Genomic DNA, 14,201 nt, shown 5'->3' with positions numbered 1-14,201 from the left:
AATCTGCAGTGATTACAGGTCCAAGAAACTCACGTTCAGTGCAAGCGACTGATGGGAGACTCTTTCTTTTAAGCAGTGCTGAATCACCCTCAGAAACCTACGCTCTACTTATTAGGCAAAGAAGAATACAATCATATGCCCCTCTACCATGTAAGTAAGCGCACCACGTGTGCACAGGTCTTTCACAGGCTCTGTGAATTTTCCAGCTATGAGCGGAAAAGGAGATGCCAAAATGACCACATTAAGGTTTCCGTGAGGTACCAAATACCCCATGAAAATCTTGCTTGCCTGTTCAAATAATTCAAAACTAGATCAATGCATCAAAACACTGCTTTTAATACACACTAACCTACTCGTTTATTCAGTAGCATTTGGATAATTCAGATTCTGTCAAATCTGCGTATTGCCCTGGACCCTCTCCTCCCCCAGCCCTGGGCTCATCGGTGGGGACCCAACTGCCCCCTCAGCTTGCATGGAAAGAAAATGATTCCTGTTTTCACGTGCTAAACACATGCACATGCTCAAAAACGTATGTGGTCTTACCTCCACATTGCTACTAAGGATTGCCACTCCAACATAGTCTCTTTTGCTCTTTAACTGTATTTTATTTCAACAGGTGCCTTTTCAGCGGAGCAGCAATTCAGCTAGCACTCACCTCCCATCATGGCACACGTCTGCAGACCTGCAGCTGCTTATGCCAAGCCACATTTGTCCTACTTACTGTATATTCAGATTGCATTTCTGGTAGGACTTACTACTGAAGAAACGGGTCAAGCACGCAGGAATTTTTGACAAAGACTTCTTTAAAACAGCCCTATCAATCTATTGTGTACTGTATTTCACTCACACATTATGAAATAAGACTAGGGAAAATGTTCATCTGTGAAAAATTCCCCGAAGAGAGGCACGTCAAGACCGCTAGTCTTTCCATATTGTTATGAATGAAACTCAAAGTTTCAAGTATCAACCCCCAAAAGAAATCGCTAGGGATTTCCACTGATTTCCACCCCCTCTCAATTTTAAAGTAACTGCATTAAAAGTATGTGTATTTATACATTAAGGCATAATGCACACACACACACAGAACAGCGACTGCTGCTCCTGATGCAGTGAATGACCAAAAAATTGGCTGTGGTTCAGAGAATACTCCATGTTTTGGAGACTGTCATGACAGGCAAGGATTAGATTTTACATGAGTGGTGATGAGGATACGTCTACTGACATGTGGGGGCTGTGTGTTTTCTTGCCAACGGGCCTGAGCCACATAATTCATCCTTCTCACTGAGAAAGGAGCACATCAGCTACAGAGACTCCCTGTTTACACAGGGAGGACTACACAGTGCACAAATGGAGCGCAGCTATATATTGAATCCAGCATGACAGATTATTAAGGCTGCTTTTCTCCCTGTTAATTATTTAGAATTTCTTACCTTTGCAGCTGGGACTGGCGTCGCTACAGCAACTGTGCTCTAGCTTGTCAGTAAGCACACATAGCAGACAACAAAAACCGACCCCCCCCCCCCCCCGCAGATGTATAAATGTACAGTTTTGAGATATTTTAAATGCATATTTTGTTTCAAGAGTCATCATCGCTTCTTAATCAGTCATTACTGCTGGGTTATAAGCAGTCCTGTATAGGCCATGTTTCCTTAGTTTTTGTATAATCACTCCAAAATATATATTTTTTTTAATTTCTACTTTTCATACCTTGAGAATGTATTCCTGTGGGACACAGGGCACCCAGATAAGTATGGGAGGGGCTGCAGCATCAAATATCCCAACAGAAGTTGGTTATCACCAGTCAATAAATACAGCTTTATGGTGAATGGTTACTTTTATATACCTTATCTACAGAACAGTAAAAATATGAAAGGTGAAATGTTTCTATTCTGCATTATATTGGGTATATTGCTTTACCATTAATATTTTTAGAGAGTTTATTTAAAGAGAGTTACTGGCAGTATGTTGTTTTTGTAGAGTGTAGATTGTGTGGACTGGACATATTTTTATTTTAAATCAGTGTATTTTTTTAATTGATCAGCAACGACCATTTTTTTCTACTTACAGATGTAGTGCAATACTTAATGAAGCTGGCAAGCACATAAAAAGCCGTGGTAAGTTGTTTCAACTTCTGTCAGAGTGACTGTATGACCAGGCGGGTTTATGTTTTGGAACATTCCCCCAAGCCATGCAAGCCATGATGGGACTTTTGGTCTGTGCAGCATATAGGTACGCTCATGAGCAATTTCTGTGCCTCCCCTGCCTTCTTTTTTAACCAGCTCAAATAAAATAAAACTGAACCTAGATGCTTATGCCAAACAATAAAAACTTGAGATTAGCAGGCTTTAAAAATGTTATCTGCCATTCCAGCCCAGCAATTTTGGATTTCCGGGTTTGAGTGAGATCACGAGGGATAAAAGAGATACAATAAAAGGGAGTGTTCTCATGATATTTCCAGAATGGCCAGACAGTAAATCTCACTAGGCAAATAGATTTCCAGCATACCTCTAATGTCCAGAGGTCTGAATAAACAGAAAAAATTTATTAGGATTCACTCATCACTTGGGCTGAGTGTGACCCTGTGCTTGTGTTGCAAATGCAGGCATGGCTTGTAAACGATCTTGTAATCTTTGGTTTTAAGTTTGTGGTTCAAACGAGATCAAAACCTGAAAACCAGAAACTTAGCTACTACCTTGTTTTGTTCCGGTTTCCACCCCAGGTAATGATTTAGCTCATGCTTGCTTGAACCTTAGCCTGTGCTTACCAAAAACTTGCCAAACCTAGCTCAAATGTGGGGTTCATCAGAAGCATCATGGTGGCAACCAGAGTCAGGATGCAGTGCCATGGTATTAAGCACTATAAACTAACAATACCTATTCGAAGAATTTTAAAGGTACTGCGAAGCTTCTTTTATTAGAAATGGCACAAAGCTACAATAGGAGGAGAATTCTGTTTGGGAAATACAGGAGACCTGCAATATTTTCTAAGACAGCGAGAGCATGTTTTGGGAAAATAGCTGCACGTGTGGAACACTTTCCTCTAGCTCTGGTAGTCAGGTTTTAAAAGGAGTGCGATTCATTTAATATACCCTGTGAAAGCATCAAAAAGGGAAGACTGACCTGTAACAATAAGGGCATGTCTGCACTGGAAACCAGCTGCGGATTTGGTGCATTAAAGGATCCACAGCAGCTGCTGTGCAGGCAGTACAGTAACACACCACGTATTCCCATCCTTATGGGAATAGTGCTTCTTGCACTAGGTCTTTGAGTGTCTCAATAGAGAAAGGGGTATTTCTCCATAATGCAGCAAAGTCTTGTTAATCACCATGGAAAATGTCCCCAGGCTGGGTTTTTGGGAGGATACTATTATCCTTAGAAGGCTGAATTGCTTTCTGCCATGAGAAACAGGTCTGCTATTTCTCCAGTCCTTTGGAGGAATCCCATTTAACCTTTGCCGTGGTGGCCTGAGGAGCTCTTTATTGGACTCTCAGGCAGAAGAAAGGAGGGAACGGTACCTTGGGCAGCTGCAGATTTCCCATGGAATGCATGTGTGGGAGCGTGAAAGGTTTGCCTTTAAGGTCTGAGGCCAATAAAGGCCTGCTACAGCAGCTGCTTCACAAAAGGAAAAAAGGCTGTGTGGTAATTGACAGGAAAAAGGGACTTTGGTGCATAAACTGACAGAGAATAGTGCCCTAAGAACTACTGCCATTGACTTAGGACCCAAGATGCAGCAAGCATATAGCTTTATACATATGCAACCCGAAATCAAAGACTGTCTAGTCTATGAGATTAACAGCCGCCGGATCTAGCTGAGGCCACAGCACCACTGGTCACAACACTGTTGGCCACAATAGAAATGGTTAGTAGAAGATGGTTGCTCTCTCGAGGGGAACCAACAAAGGAGATGAAAGATGCTGGAAAAAACCAAATGCCAGTGTTCTTGCTGCCCCCTCTTTACAACTGGAAAGCTGAGGCAGAGCAAGGTTAGTTTGATCCATGTCGCCTACAGAATCTGCTGCAGACTTTAGAACCATATCTGGTATCTACAGTCTGGGTCCAGGTCCTTTAATATAATCCCACCTCCCTGCTTCCTGCTTCATTGAAGTTGCTTGGTGGAAGTCTGAAAAAACATTGCCAAAACAGTTGCCTCACTATGTATTTTTTATTCATTCATATTTCACCCCTGATTTTTGCTAGAAACCACAGCTTCTCCAGCCTAGGGATTCCTTTTGACACTGCAATAACAAAACACATTTCACTCATCACTTTCTCCCAATGGGAATATCGTGTACCACGCTTGTATCTTCCGCGTGCTGGAAACACTCTGCTCGAGATTCAGGACTCACAGCTCTAACGCACGTTTCTTATCTGTGTCAGACTGGGTAGGCAAGAGTTTATGAGGAAAGAGATGCAATCTTTTTTTTTCTTTCTTTTTTTTTCTCCCACCTTCTCTGCCTCCAGATCTCACCTCCCTGTTCTAACAGTCCACGTAATAGTAGAGGGAGAAAGAGAGGGAGACACTTAGGATGGCTGTTGTGCTAAAAATGAGGTGTCTCTAAAAGGAAGCCCTTCTCACCTTACAGTGTTTGCTAATTTTCTCCACTAACTGTAGTGATGCCACTGAGAAAAAAAAGTCAAAATGTATTAGAACAGCCACAGCCATCAGACTGTAAGGCAAGCTAACTGGGAGTAAGGATCCTGTTGAGTTCAACGAGTTTTTTGTGATTTCCAACGCACTATGAAAAAATGCCTTCAAATTACCCAAGAAGTATGTTAATAGCTGACTAATGCACAAGCTGGCAGGAATCATTGCTGCCTGAGCACGGCTCATTAATCTTACCTTTCATTAAAAAAATTCCAAACTTTTTAATAAACAATTTTTATTTAGGAAGTAAAGAACAGTGGAGTACGTTTTTTGCTAGGCAAGTGAGCTCCCTATGAAAATAAAACATTTCTTTACATTTTTTGCATGTAAAGCCATCTTTCTTCCATCATTAGGTTTGGAAACACATGGAGTACTTTCCACTTCTGTAATTTCTCAGGACTAATTTTTTAATCTTTCTTTTCACCTTTGCAGCTTGTCCTTCCTAAGCTGAAATCCTCTTGCTGCTGATACCCAGCCCGTTTCTGCACGAGGCAGGCGGTGTTTCTCTCTGGTGAGGGGCTGGGGGCTGCTGGGGAGCAGAAATGAGAGGAGAGAGCTTCTTGCTGACAGCTGGACAAGACGCTGCACGCTGGCCCGCAGCACTCAAAGTACCACTTCACATCAGTTCAGACCCAGTTGTGGTCCTGTTTCGACACGAGAAGAGACCTCGGGGGCCTCCTGCTTCCCTGGCCTCCCGGGAAATGTTGCACTCCGGCTTTGTGAAACGGATATCTGGGACAATTTTTTATGCTGCAGCAATTGCCGTCATGTTCCCTTTTGCCTGTGGTTGTGGTCTGAAGTGCTGTAGTTGAACAGATAGCTCTGTCCAGCCTTATTCTTTGGGACCCCTTCATCTGTACAGCATGGCTTACTCAATGCAGTAGTGAAAATGAAAGATAAACTGCATTATCACTAGTAGTCACAGAAACATGATTGTTTTCAGCGATGTTTTGTCAATAAACACTAGGGCAGAACAACTTAACATCAGATATTGCAAAGTCCTGATTGCACAGAACAGAGAGGTAGAAAAAACATGAAAAAACACCTGATCAGTGTTATCACTGATATTTTACATTCACGCACATCTCAGTACAGACATATACTAACTTTTCTAGGTAAATGCTCCTGAAGGTTTCTACAATAATTTTATTTGCCTTTCAAAACAACCCAGGCTTCAGGATTTATTAATGCAGCAATTAGTATGCTGATCATGCCCAGCATGCTTAAATCTTTATTGGCTGTATGCACCACCGAAAGTTTTAGTTTTATTAAACCTGAGCCTTCTACATACTGCTGTTTAGTGTGTGTTACAAAACTAAGATCAGCTCTGAATGTAATGTAACCCACATGTTGGATTGCTTGCTCCAGTGACTTACAGAAATATTTCAGGTAGCAAGTATTTTCTTAGTACTCTGTTATAAAAATATGTCAAGCACACAATGTTTGCATTATATGTTCCTTTTCTGTTATAGAAAAAGAATTGTGCACCAAACCCTGTACTCCACCCTGTTCCTCACAGAACAGTCATTTTCACCAACTGTGTATCAAACTACCATGAAGCATCATGTTTCAGTGAAGATTTTGAGGTGAGATAGACAATAGGTTAAATTAGAGTACGGTTATCTTCATCATATGTAGATAGATAGATAAATAAGTAGATAAAGTGCATACTATATCTGCAAAGCAAACTAGACATAGGTTGTAGGTTTTATTCACATGTAGGAAGGGACAAGTGCAGCTGAGATTTTTTTTTTCCCCATCAAGTGCCAGAGGCTGTAGGAAATCTGCCAGGCATGATGCTAGGCATATTGATCTTTGCAGAATCGTCTTTCTTTCATACCGTGAAGACAAAAATGTCAGCATGATGGAGCAGTCTCCTGAGACGCCCTGGTCTGAGCCCCTCAAGTCAACGCTGTCCTGCCCACTGACTTGCAAGCACCAACTGGACTTTTCCTACAAGCACAGTTCTTCCCCCACCACAGCATCCAGCTGCAATACTGGTGTTTACATCATCCATAGGAAAGAGAAGATCCAGGGCTGATATGATCTGTAAAAATAATTCTAACAGGTGATGCAGAGGCTTGGCCAGGTGGTTTATTCCCTTACACTATACAAAGAAGAGGCAATTTGCCAAGTTTGTTTCAGATTCAATCTATGGCAATTTATACAATTAATCTGCCTAATGGAGCTAGTCTAAAGAGACTTCTAACAACACATGAGTTGCCTCCTGTAATGTACAGTTTCATTTCGGTTCCAACAGATAGACTTTCAGACTTTAACTGCAGGTGACGTCCCCAGCCATCGATCCCCTTTCCATCCCAGGTTATCATCTTCTGTAAAAGTGGAAGAGGAGATGGGTTTGCTGTTGTGCTTATGCTGTTGGCTGCCTGGCACACTGATCTGATACAACGTGCGGACACTCTGCTACCTTCTGCCATCTCTGCTACGGCAAGAGTCTCCCACCTGGGTCTTGTCAACACTAACATCCAAGGGGCCCTGGCTTTTATGTTAAATTTCTGTGGCAGGATTTGCCAAAGTCTCTCTGTCAGAGCCCCCTTGAGTGCAGGATTTAGGACTGAGGGCAGATGGAGAGCTCTGCATTTGCAGAGCAAGAACAGCACAGGCAGTCCAGGATTCATCAAATTACACTGCCAAAAGGAACCTGAAGCCCAGCAGAGGAACCCTACTGCCCCACAACTCTGTAGCCGAAATTCTACATTTAAACATATTGCACTTATACTGTTATACTGAGATAGCTGGCAAAGATGTTCTCCAGGAGAAAAAAAAATTAAAAAATAGATAACTCTTGGAGGTAGCCAACAAATTTCTGCTCCATCAGCTGAATACATTTGAAAGTCAACACACTCAGGCTTTGTTGGAGCTAATTCCAGCACTTAGGATTTAACTGCGAATCCCCCTCCCTTACCCATAAATACACACATTTAAATGTGTTCATTTGAGTGTTTCAAGTCATCTCAAATTCCATGGCATCCACAGAAAAAAAGCCAGTCTAAAGTCAACAAAGCCCACAATGACGTTGTAAAAAGAGGTGTTATTGGGAATTAATTTCTGTTTTCTATGTTATATCCACTGCTTTTTGCACAATTGCTAGCCCTGAAAACCCAGGGCCCTTAAAGTTAAATTGGGTTTATCTTCTTTGTTAATCATCATAAGGAGAAATAGAGTTTTTCAGATTTGGTAGAGCTCTAGTCAGGCTAAACAGATTATGAAAAATTCTAAAAGAGTTAAATTTGATGTAAAACAAGTGTTTTGGGATTTAAGCATGGGTTCTTCTCAAAATTCACAATGATTGAAATCCAGATAGTCGCAGCAGACAACGTGAACGAAACCCCAGAACTGCTAAAACCAATGGTAACTTGGCTATCAACTGGAGCAGGATTTTACATGCTGTATCTGCTCCCGCTTCAACATCTTCCATCCAGCCTACTAGATTTATTTATTTCAGTCATATCTGTATTGAATCTGGGCCAGTTAGTCCACTTCTTTTTCTCTTATAAAGAACATGCACAACCTTTGCTACCACAGAATAAGTAATTCATAGATCAGGACTACGTTCCCACCCTCCTTCCAACCTTCACACAGAGCAACAGGGCTCCGAATGGCTTGGTGGCTTTCCAAAAACTGCAGAGGGTGACTAAATGAGCAAGAAGGTAAACCTAAGTTCCTCCAAAACATACGCTAGTGCCTGAAACCCCTTTCTTGCTGATCCAGTTCTTCATGGTGGCTGCACAGTGAATGCATGCCTCAGATAATGCAGGGATGATGCCTGGACCTGAGCTGGGTGGCACCCACTTGGAGGTGCAGTAACCAAGCCTGGGCATCCCAGGGATGGGGGCATGCTGCAGAGCCCGGCCTTGGAGCAGCCTACCTGAGGAGCTGAGCTAAAGCAATGAGATCAAAACAGGTGGGGAGGAGGAGGATTACAGCTGGATGTGACTGGTAGAGTTCAAAACATGAACCTCCACAATTGCGTTGCTGTTACTGGTAGCATTTACTATGGGAGGACCAGGGGACCCACCAAAACGGACAGTGTCCCCAGTAAGGGGACACTGGCTGCTACAGTCCCTATAGTAAAGGTTATGAGATTCTTCAGTTTGATGTTTTGGGGACTCTGACAACCACAGGTGCATATTTACATGGAAAATAACCCTCTTCACTTTATCCCCCTGTATATTTAAGCAGCCCACTCGCCACCAACAGACTTGAACAACTTCCTCTCTACCTAGCCTTTCCTTCCGTCTCCACCTCCTCCCCTTAATACAAGGGAGTCCAGCTCCACCTCTGTACGCAGTTGTATAATTTTTCCCAGGTTAAATATCCCAGAGTTTTACATCTGTTCCTGACATTCCCAGTACTGGGCACCGGCAGAGAGAATGCTGGGACAGCTAACGATCATTCCCTCAGACGTCTTATTAGATCCTTTTGAGTGTAATACTGAGAAGATGATACTTTCAAGCCTAGTACTGTGCTGCTTTTAATAGCTTGCCTCATACAGTCCAAACAAGTTTAGCATTAAAATAAAATAATATAATAAGAAAAAGAAGTGTAGACATGTTGCCACAAAACCATCTGTTCAAACATCATCAGGAGGGGAAATCCTGCATTTTAAATAATACTTTCTACACTCTGGCATTACCGAACAGTCAGGTTTGCCTGCTGAAGTAGGTAGGGCTATTGTTAGAGAATTTTCTTTAAATAAATAAAGATTTTTTTGCAGCTTGTGTGAATGAGCTGAGTCATATTTAGTGGTTTATCCAGTTTATGCCTGAGTTCTTTCAGGACTCAGGTAGAGGCCAAAAGAGAAACAGAGTTATGCCGCACTCTTATTTCGTTCAATGTGGCTTTTGTCTAAGAAAAACAATTCTCCACCCTTCTGAGTAGGCACTGAAATTTTAAATTGTTGTCTTTACATCTCTTATTGAACTTTCATGGTATAGTTGTATGAAAGTTGAGCTGAAAGAGCACTTCTTCAAAGAGATGCTACCAAGAGTCCAATGTTGTCTGCAGTTTGCATTAAAGCCAGAGACTTTGTTTCATTTTCACTTACCGTGCAGAATCGTACATACTCTCCCCTTTTTTATCATCAGAGCTGAAGAAGAAAATAGGAGGTGAAGATGTGTGGGCAGCTATAGGATGCCCAAAATGCTTGACTGTTCCTGCAGGAGGGTGCAACTTAAGTCCTGCTTAATAACAGTGAAGCAAGTTCCTTGCTGGCGTGACCCGTTCAGCTGAATTCAGCCTCTCTTGTCTTTGTTAGCACTGGGAAAATAATTCAGATTAAGCAGAGTGTGACTTTGAAATAGCGTAGCTAGGCTGGTGCCTATCTCCCTGTGTGTGCATGGGTACGTCCGTCTCAGGTTGGAAGCAAATGGCTGAGTCCAAGGCGGAGGCGAGGGGGCCTGTGCAGCATCTGCAGCACGGCAGCTTGGCAGGACTGACCTCAGCAGCAGGAACCTCCTCCAGTGATTCATGTTAGCTTTTGGGAGCTTTGCCCCACATTTGGGTCCTCACACAGAGCCGCTTGTAGAGCACCACTCGCTCTCCATCACCAGGTGAGGAAGGAGAGGGTGGCTGATCTCTCCCTCCGACGCCGCATGCCTGCCTGCGCAGAAAGCAGGCAAGGGTCTTCCTACCACTCAGTGACAGGCACTAATCACCCTGTACTGCTCGTCTGTCCCTTCAGTACAGGCTATGGGAGCACAGCTTGCTGTGTGTTTCAGTCTGGCCTGCCCCAAAACGTTGGCTATATTATAAGCATCAATCCTCTTTAATATTTTTTTAAAGAAAATAAAAGTGTTTTTATCTAATGTATGGGATGATACTTTTTTCCTCCTACTGAGGAGGACTAGGACTTGAAATCACAAAAATACGTAAACATGCTCCAAGCTTTAAATACCACGGGGGATTTCTTCAGCACTCAAACATGTGTTAATGGATGAGTTTAAGTACGTGCCTAAGCACATTGCTGAATTGGGGCCTAAACCAGCATATTTTCCCTTTATTTTTATGAAATGTCTTTAAATACCCTTGCAAATAACTTGGTGAAACTTGACTTCACTGGAAAAACATTTACTGGAAATTATTTCTTAATTAAAATCTGAAACCATAATTTTTCATCTACAGATGATGTGCAAGATTTTTCCAGTGTGAATTTGATGCGGTACAGAATTTCAGGTATAGAGAAGAGAAGGAGGGGGGAAAGGTGGGCAGTCATCTGGAAACTGTAGGGAAATATGACAGAGGCAAGGGAAAGCAGCAGGCATATAAAACAAATATTATAAAAAGATATCCACAGGTTTCAATCAACAATTGCTGGGAAGACAATTCCTGGGAAAAATAATTGTTTCGTTGCTTCACGCTGAAATTTCCAAATAGATTCAGCAAGGGGTTTTTTAATATAAACTGTCCTTGGAAATTAGAGTTTCAAAATAGATACAGCACAGCGAGCATCTGGGAAGAAACTCAGCTGACTTCTGTGAGGTGCAGACTCTCAGAAATGCTGACTCTGTTTTAACGTCTTGCAGCCCCTGCCTCCCCCACCCTGCCCGGCTATTTCCTGGCTGCCGCTCTCCTGCTTGAATTGGAGCCCAACAAAGCAAACTGTCACAACAATTGCCACTCAAAACCTACATATTTCTCAAAACTGTATTGCACTCTTCCAGGTAACCAGCTTCTTTACTGCCCTGGGCTGCAAATGCTGAAGTAGATGTGAAGTATAATTTGATTGCCAGTCTACAAAGAGAGATATGAGGAGGTGCGGCTTTCTGCATGTCTAAAAGAAGACTCAGAGCGAAGAGTTCTCATCTGTATGCTGGGGAAACACCCATGTCACAGCTGAAAAAGAAAAATAAAATTACAGGATGAAATCTCCTCACGTGCAGACAGCATACTGCCAACGTCTGACATACCCACGGCTGAGTGTTTTCCAGCATTTGAAAGTGCAAGATACCAGCACCAACTGCCACATTCCTGGTACCAGTGAGATGCTACTGATGGAAACTATTTAACCCTCCTCTCCAGCACTCACCTTCAATGTTACAGCGGGAAAAAGGTACCTGCCCTTACAGATTTTATTACCGTAACTGCCCTGACATCTGCCGGGAGCATCAGTGGCCACCGGGGTTTGCCGTTGCCAGCATTCGGTGTGAGCAGAGCCTCACAGCAGCACCGCAGCCAGTCCGGAGTGAAAAAACTCATGTGTAGAGCTCTGTTTTAATACTTCTCCAACAGAGTCACTGCAGGGCCGAACCTAGACCCACAAACACACTTTAAGGGTCAACAGCTACAGAAAACTCGGAGTTTATGGTTAGAGGTGTTTTGGGGTAGATTACTGTTTGCTGCTTCACAAAATCCTCATGCTGCCCTTTTCGAAGCTCGGTGATGGAGCTGTCATTGACCACAAAAGCCAGCCGAAGCATGTTGGCGCTGAGGATACATTTATGCGCATGATTTTACTATACTCGGGAAATCTGGCGGGGGGAGGAATTGCGCACGCCAGTGCCAAACATTACGGATGCTATCCCTGAGGTGGAAATCACACCCTGCACCCCACCAGCGGGAGGTACCCCAGTTTTAGGGCCGGTGCCTCTGAGCTCGGAGGGTCCTTCCTCCTGAAAAGCGAGAGGCGTACCTACCCCACACAAGGATGTGTGAGGATTAGCTCTCTGTAAAAACAGACGTCTCCTCTGTGGATCGCAATTTATATTGTGCGAGAGGCCTTGCCCAGGTCTGGGTATGGCTGCCTCCAGCCCTGTGCAAACATGCGGGCTGACAGACGGTCTGTGACAAAGGGCTTCCGACGCGAAAGTGTTGGGACAGGTGATGGAGACAAACATGCGGATGGGAGAGGTGGAGGAGGAAGGTGATGGATGGAAATACAAAAGTAGCAGGACGTCTTTGTGCTTAATAGCTGCCAAGTGCTCCACTAGGGCTATTCGGCCGAAATAAAAAGCATGTGAACTCTGCAAAAAAAAAAGCAAAATACTGTAATTGCAATACAAGAAGCCAGAGATACATAAAATCCATGTGGTCTTTAGCAAATCCTGGGAACCTGCCCTCTACTCTTCTGTCTCCTGGCGGGAGAGCAGAAACTTTGTGAGGAGAAAGATCAAACTGCCTGTGAGAGGGCAGCAAATCCCATGTAGAAACGTCTTTCTCCTTCCCTGAGGGTGCAGATACCTCTCCTTTATCTTTCTGGACAGCATGTGTCTTGGGGCCAAATGAGGCCAAAGAAGAAACTGGCCTCTCCACACGGCACCGTGGCCCAGGAGCAGCACGCCCCAAGATTTTTCCAGCAGAAAATACCAACAGGGCTCAGCACAGAATTGTCAACTCCCACAGCCTTTGGGGGAGCCAAAGGAAGATTTTTAAAGGAAGTTTGCAGCAAGGAGGAAAGTAGGGTTATGGAAGAGGGCCAAGGGAGCAGCCTTACAGAGCACACCCTCTAAGGGATCGATTTGAGGGCTGTGGGGTTTATGATGGATTTCCCCATGAATCCTTATGCTCCATGTGGCTGGAGGGGCAGATCCAAGCCCTGCACAGTCCATAGAGATGGAGCTGTTAACTGAGAAACTGAGCATTGAAGGGGGCAAAAGTAACTAAGAAAGTTTCTTGTGAGAAACAGCAGTGAGACCAAGTAGTTGAGGGATGTGTTACAGTTAAAATAATACAATTATTCCCTTTCTTCTTTCATTCTACCATTTATTAATCTTTTCTTTCTCCAGTCCCACAGGCCGGTTCTCTTCTTGTGTAGGAAATGAGAGTCAGGAAGGGCGCCACTGAATTCGGTGATTCGTCTGGACTCCATGCAGTAAATGCTGTATTTGATAATTACCCATTCAATGAATTTCTGTGCAGGAGAAAGTAATAATCTCTTTCATCTTCTGAAAAAGTACTTGAATTAATCATTCATTTATCTTAATTGTTTTTTTTAAATCTTTCCAGAAGAGAGCTTACTTACAAAAATATTTCTTTTACTTCTTACCTGTGATCATTACTTATGTTTAATGCAACAGCTAATCCCCCATGCCTGATAATTTATGTTCAGTCGAGTTGCCTTTACTGTCTGTCACAAGAAAGATTTCTATTAAGTCCAGTGAGAAAAGGCATTGGGCCCCTAATCTACTGGCAGAGACCCCGGCCAAATTGTTGCACTCTCTGCAAAGGCCAGAAACGAGGTGAAAGAGATGGGACATAAAGAAAAAGAGGGACAACAAGCGAGCGACGGAAGGAGGGATGGAGGCACGTTTCCAATGGCATTTCCGTGGAAGTCAATGGCAACACTTGCACTGGCTCAGTCTGTAGGAACGTGCCTTTAAGAAATTGAGCTGAGCCCTGCCTTGGCATAGGATCAAGCCTCACAGACCCCCATCCAAATCTCCCATCCTATTCTGTGCTAAGCCTGATCTGACAGCAGGTGAGATCCTAGTGTTAACAGTCCACTTCCCCTGCCGTTTCTATCTCCATGGTGAATGACTCACAAGTCCTCCCAGTGGCCTTTGCAAGTAGAAGAAATAAAAGCACGCTTTTTTTTTTTT

The 14,201-nt window shown here is 43.4% G+C and overlaps 1 long non-coding RNA gene across 1 annotated transcript in view; it reads left to right on the top strand.

The window, feature by feature from the left end:
* The window catches only part of LOC103901991, a 31,807-nt gene extending 24,143 nt beyond the window's left edge, over positions 1-7,664 (top strand). Inside the window, exons 3-4 of the long non-coding RNA XR_002086237.1 lie at positions 2,068-2,114; positions 5,077-7,664. This is a non-coding gene — a long non-coding RNA (uncharacterized LOC103901991). The remainder of the gene's footprint in view (positions 1-2,067; positions 2,115-5,076) is intronic.
* Positions 7,665-14,201: the final 6,537 nt, after the last annotated feature.

This window comes from Aptenodytes forsteri, unplaced genomic scaffold (assembly GCF_000699145.1).
Source record: "Aptenodytes forsteri isolate BGI_AS27 unplaced genomic scaffold, ASM69914v1 Scaffold2, whole genome shotgun sequence".
NCBI classification, from domain to species: Eukaryota; Metazoa; Chordata; class Aves; order Sphenisciformes; family Spheniscidae; genus Aptenodytes; species Aptenodytes forsteri.
Note: the sequence above shows the minus strand (reverse complement) of the source record. Positions and strands in the feature narration are given on the sequence as shown.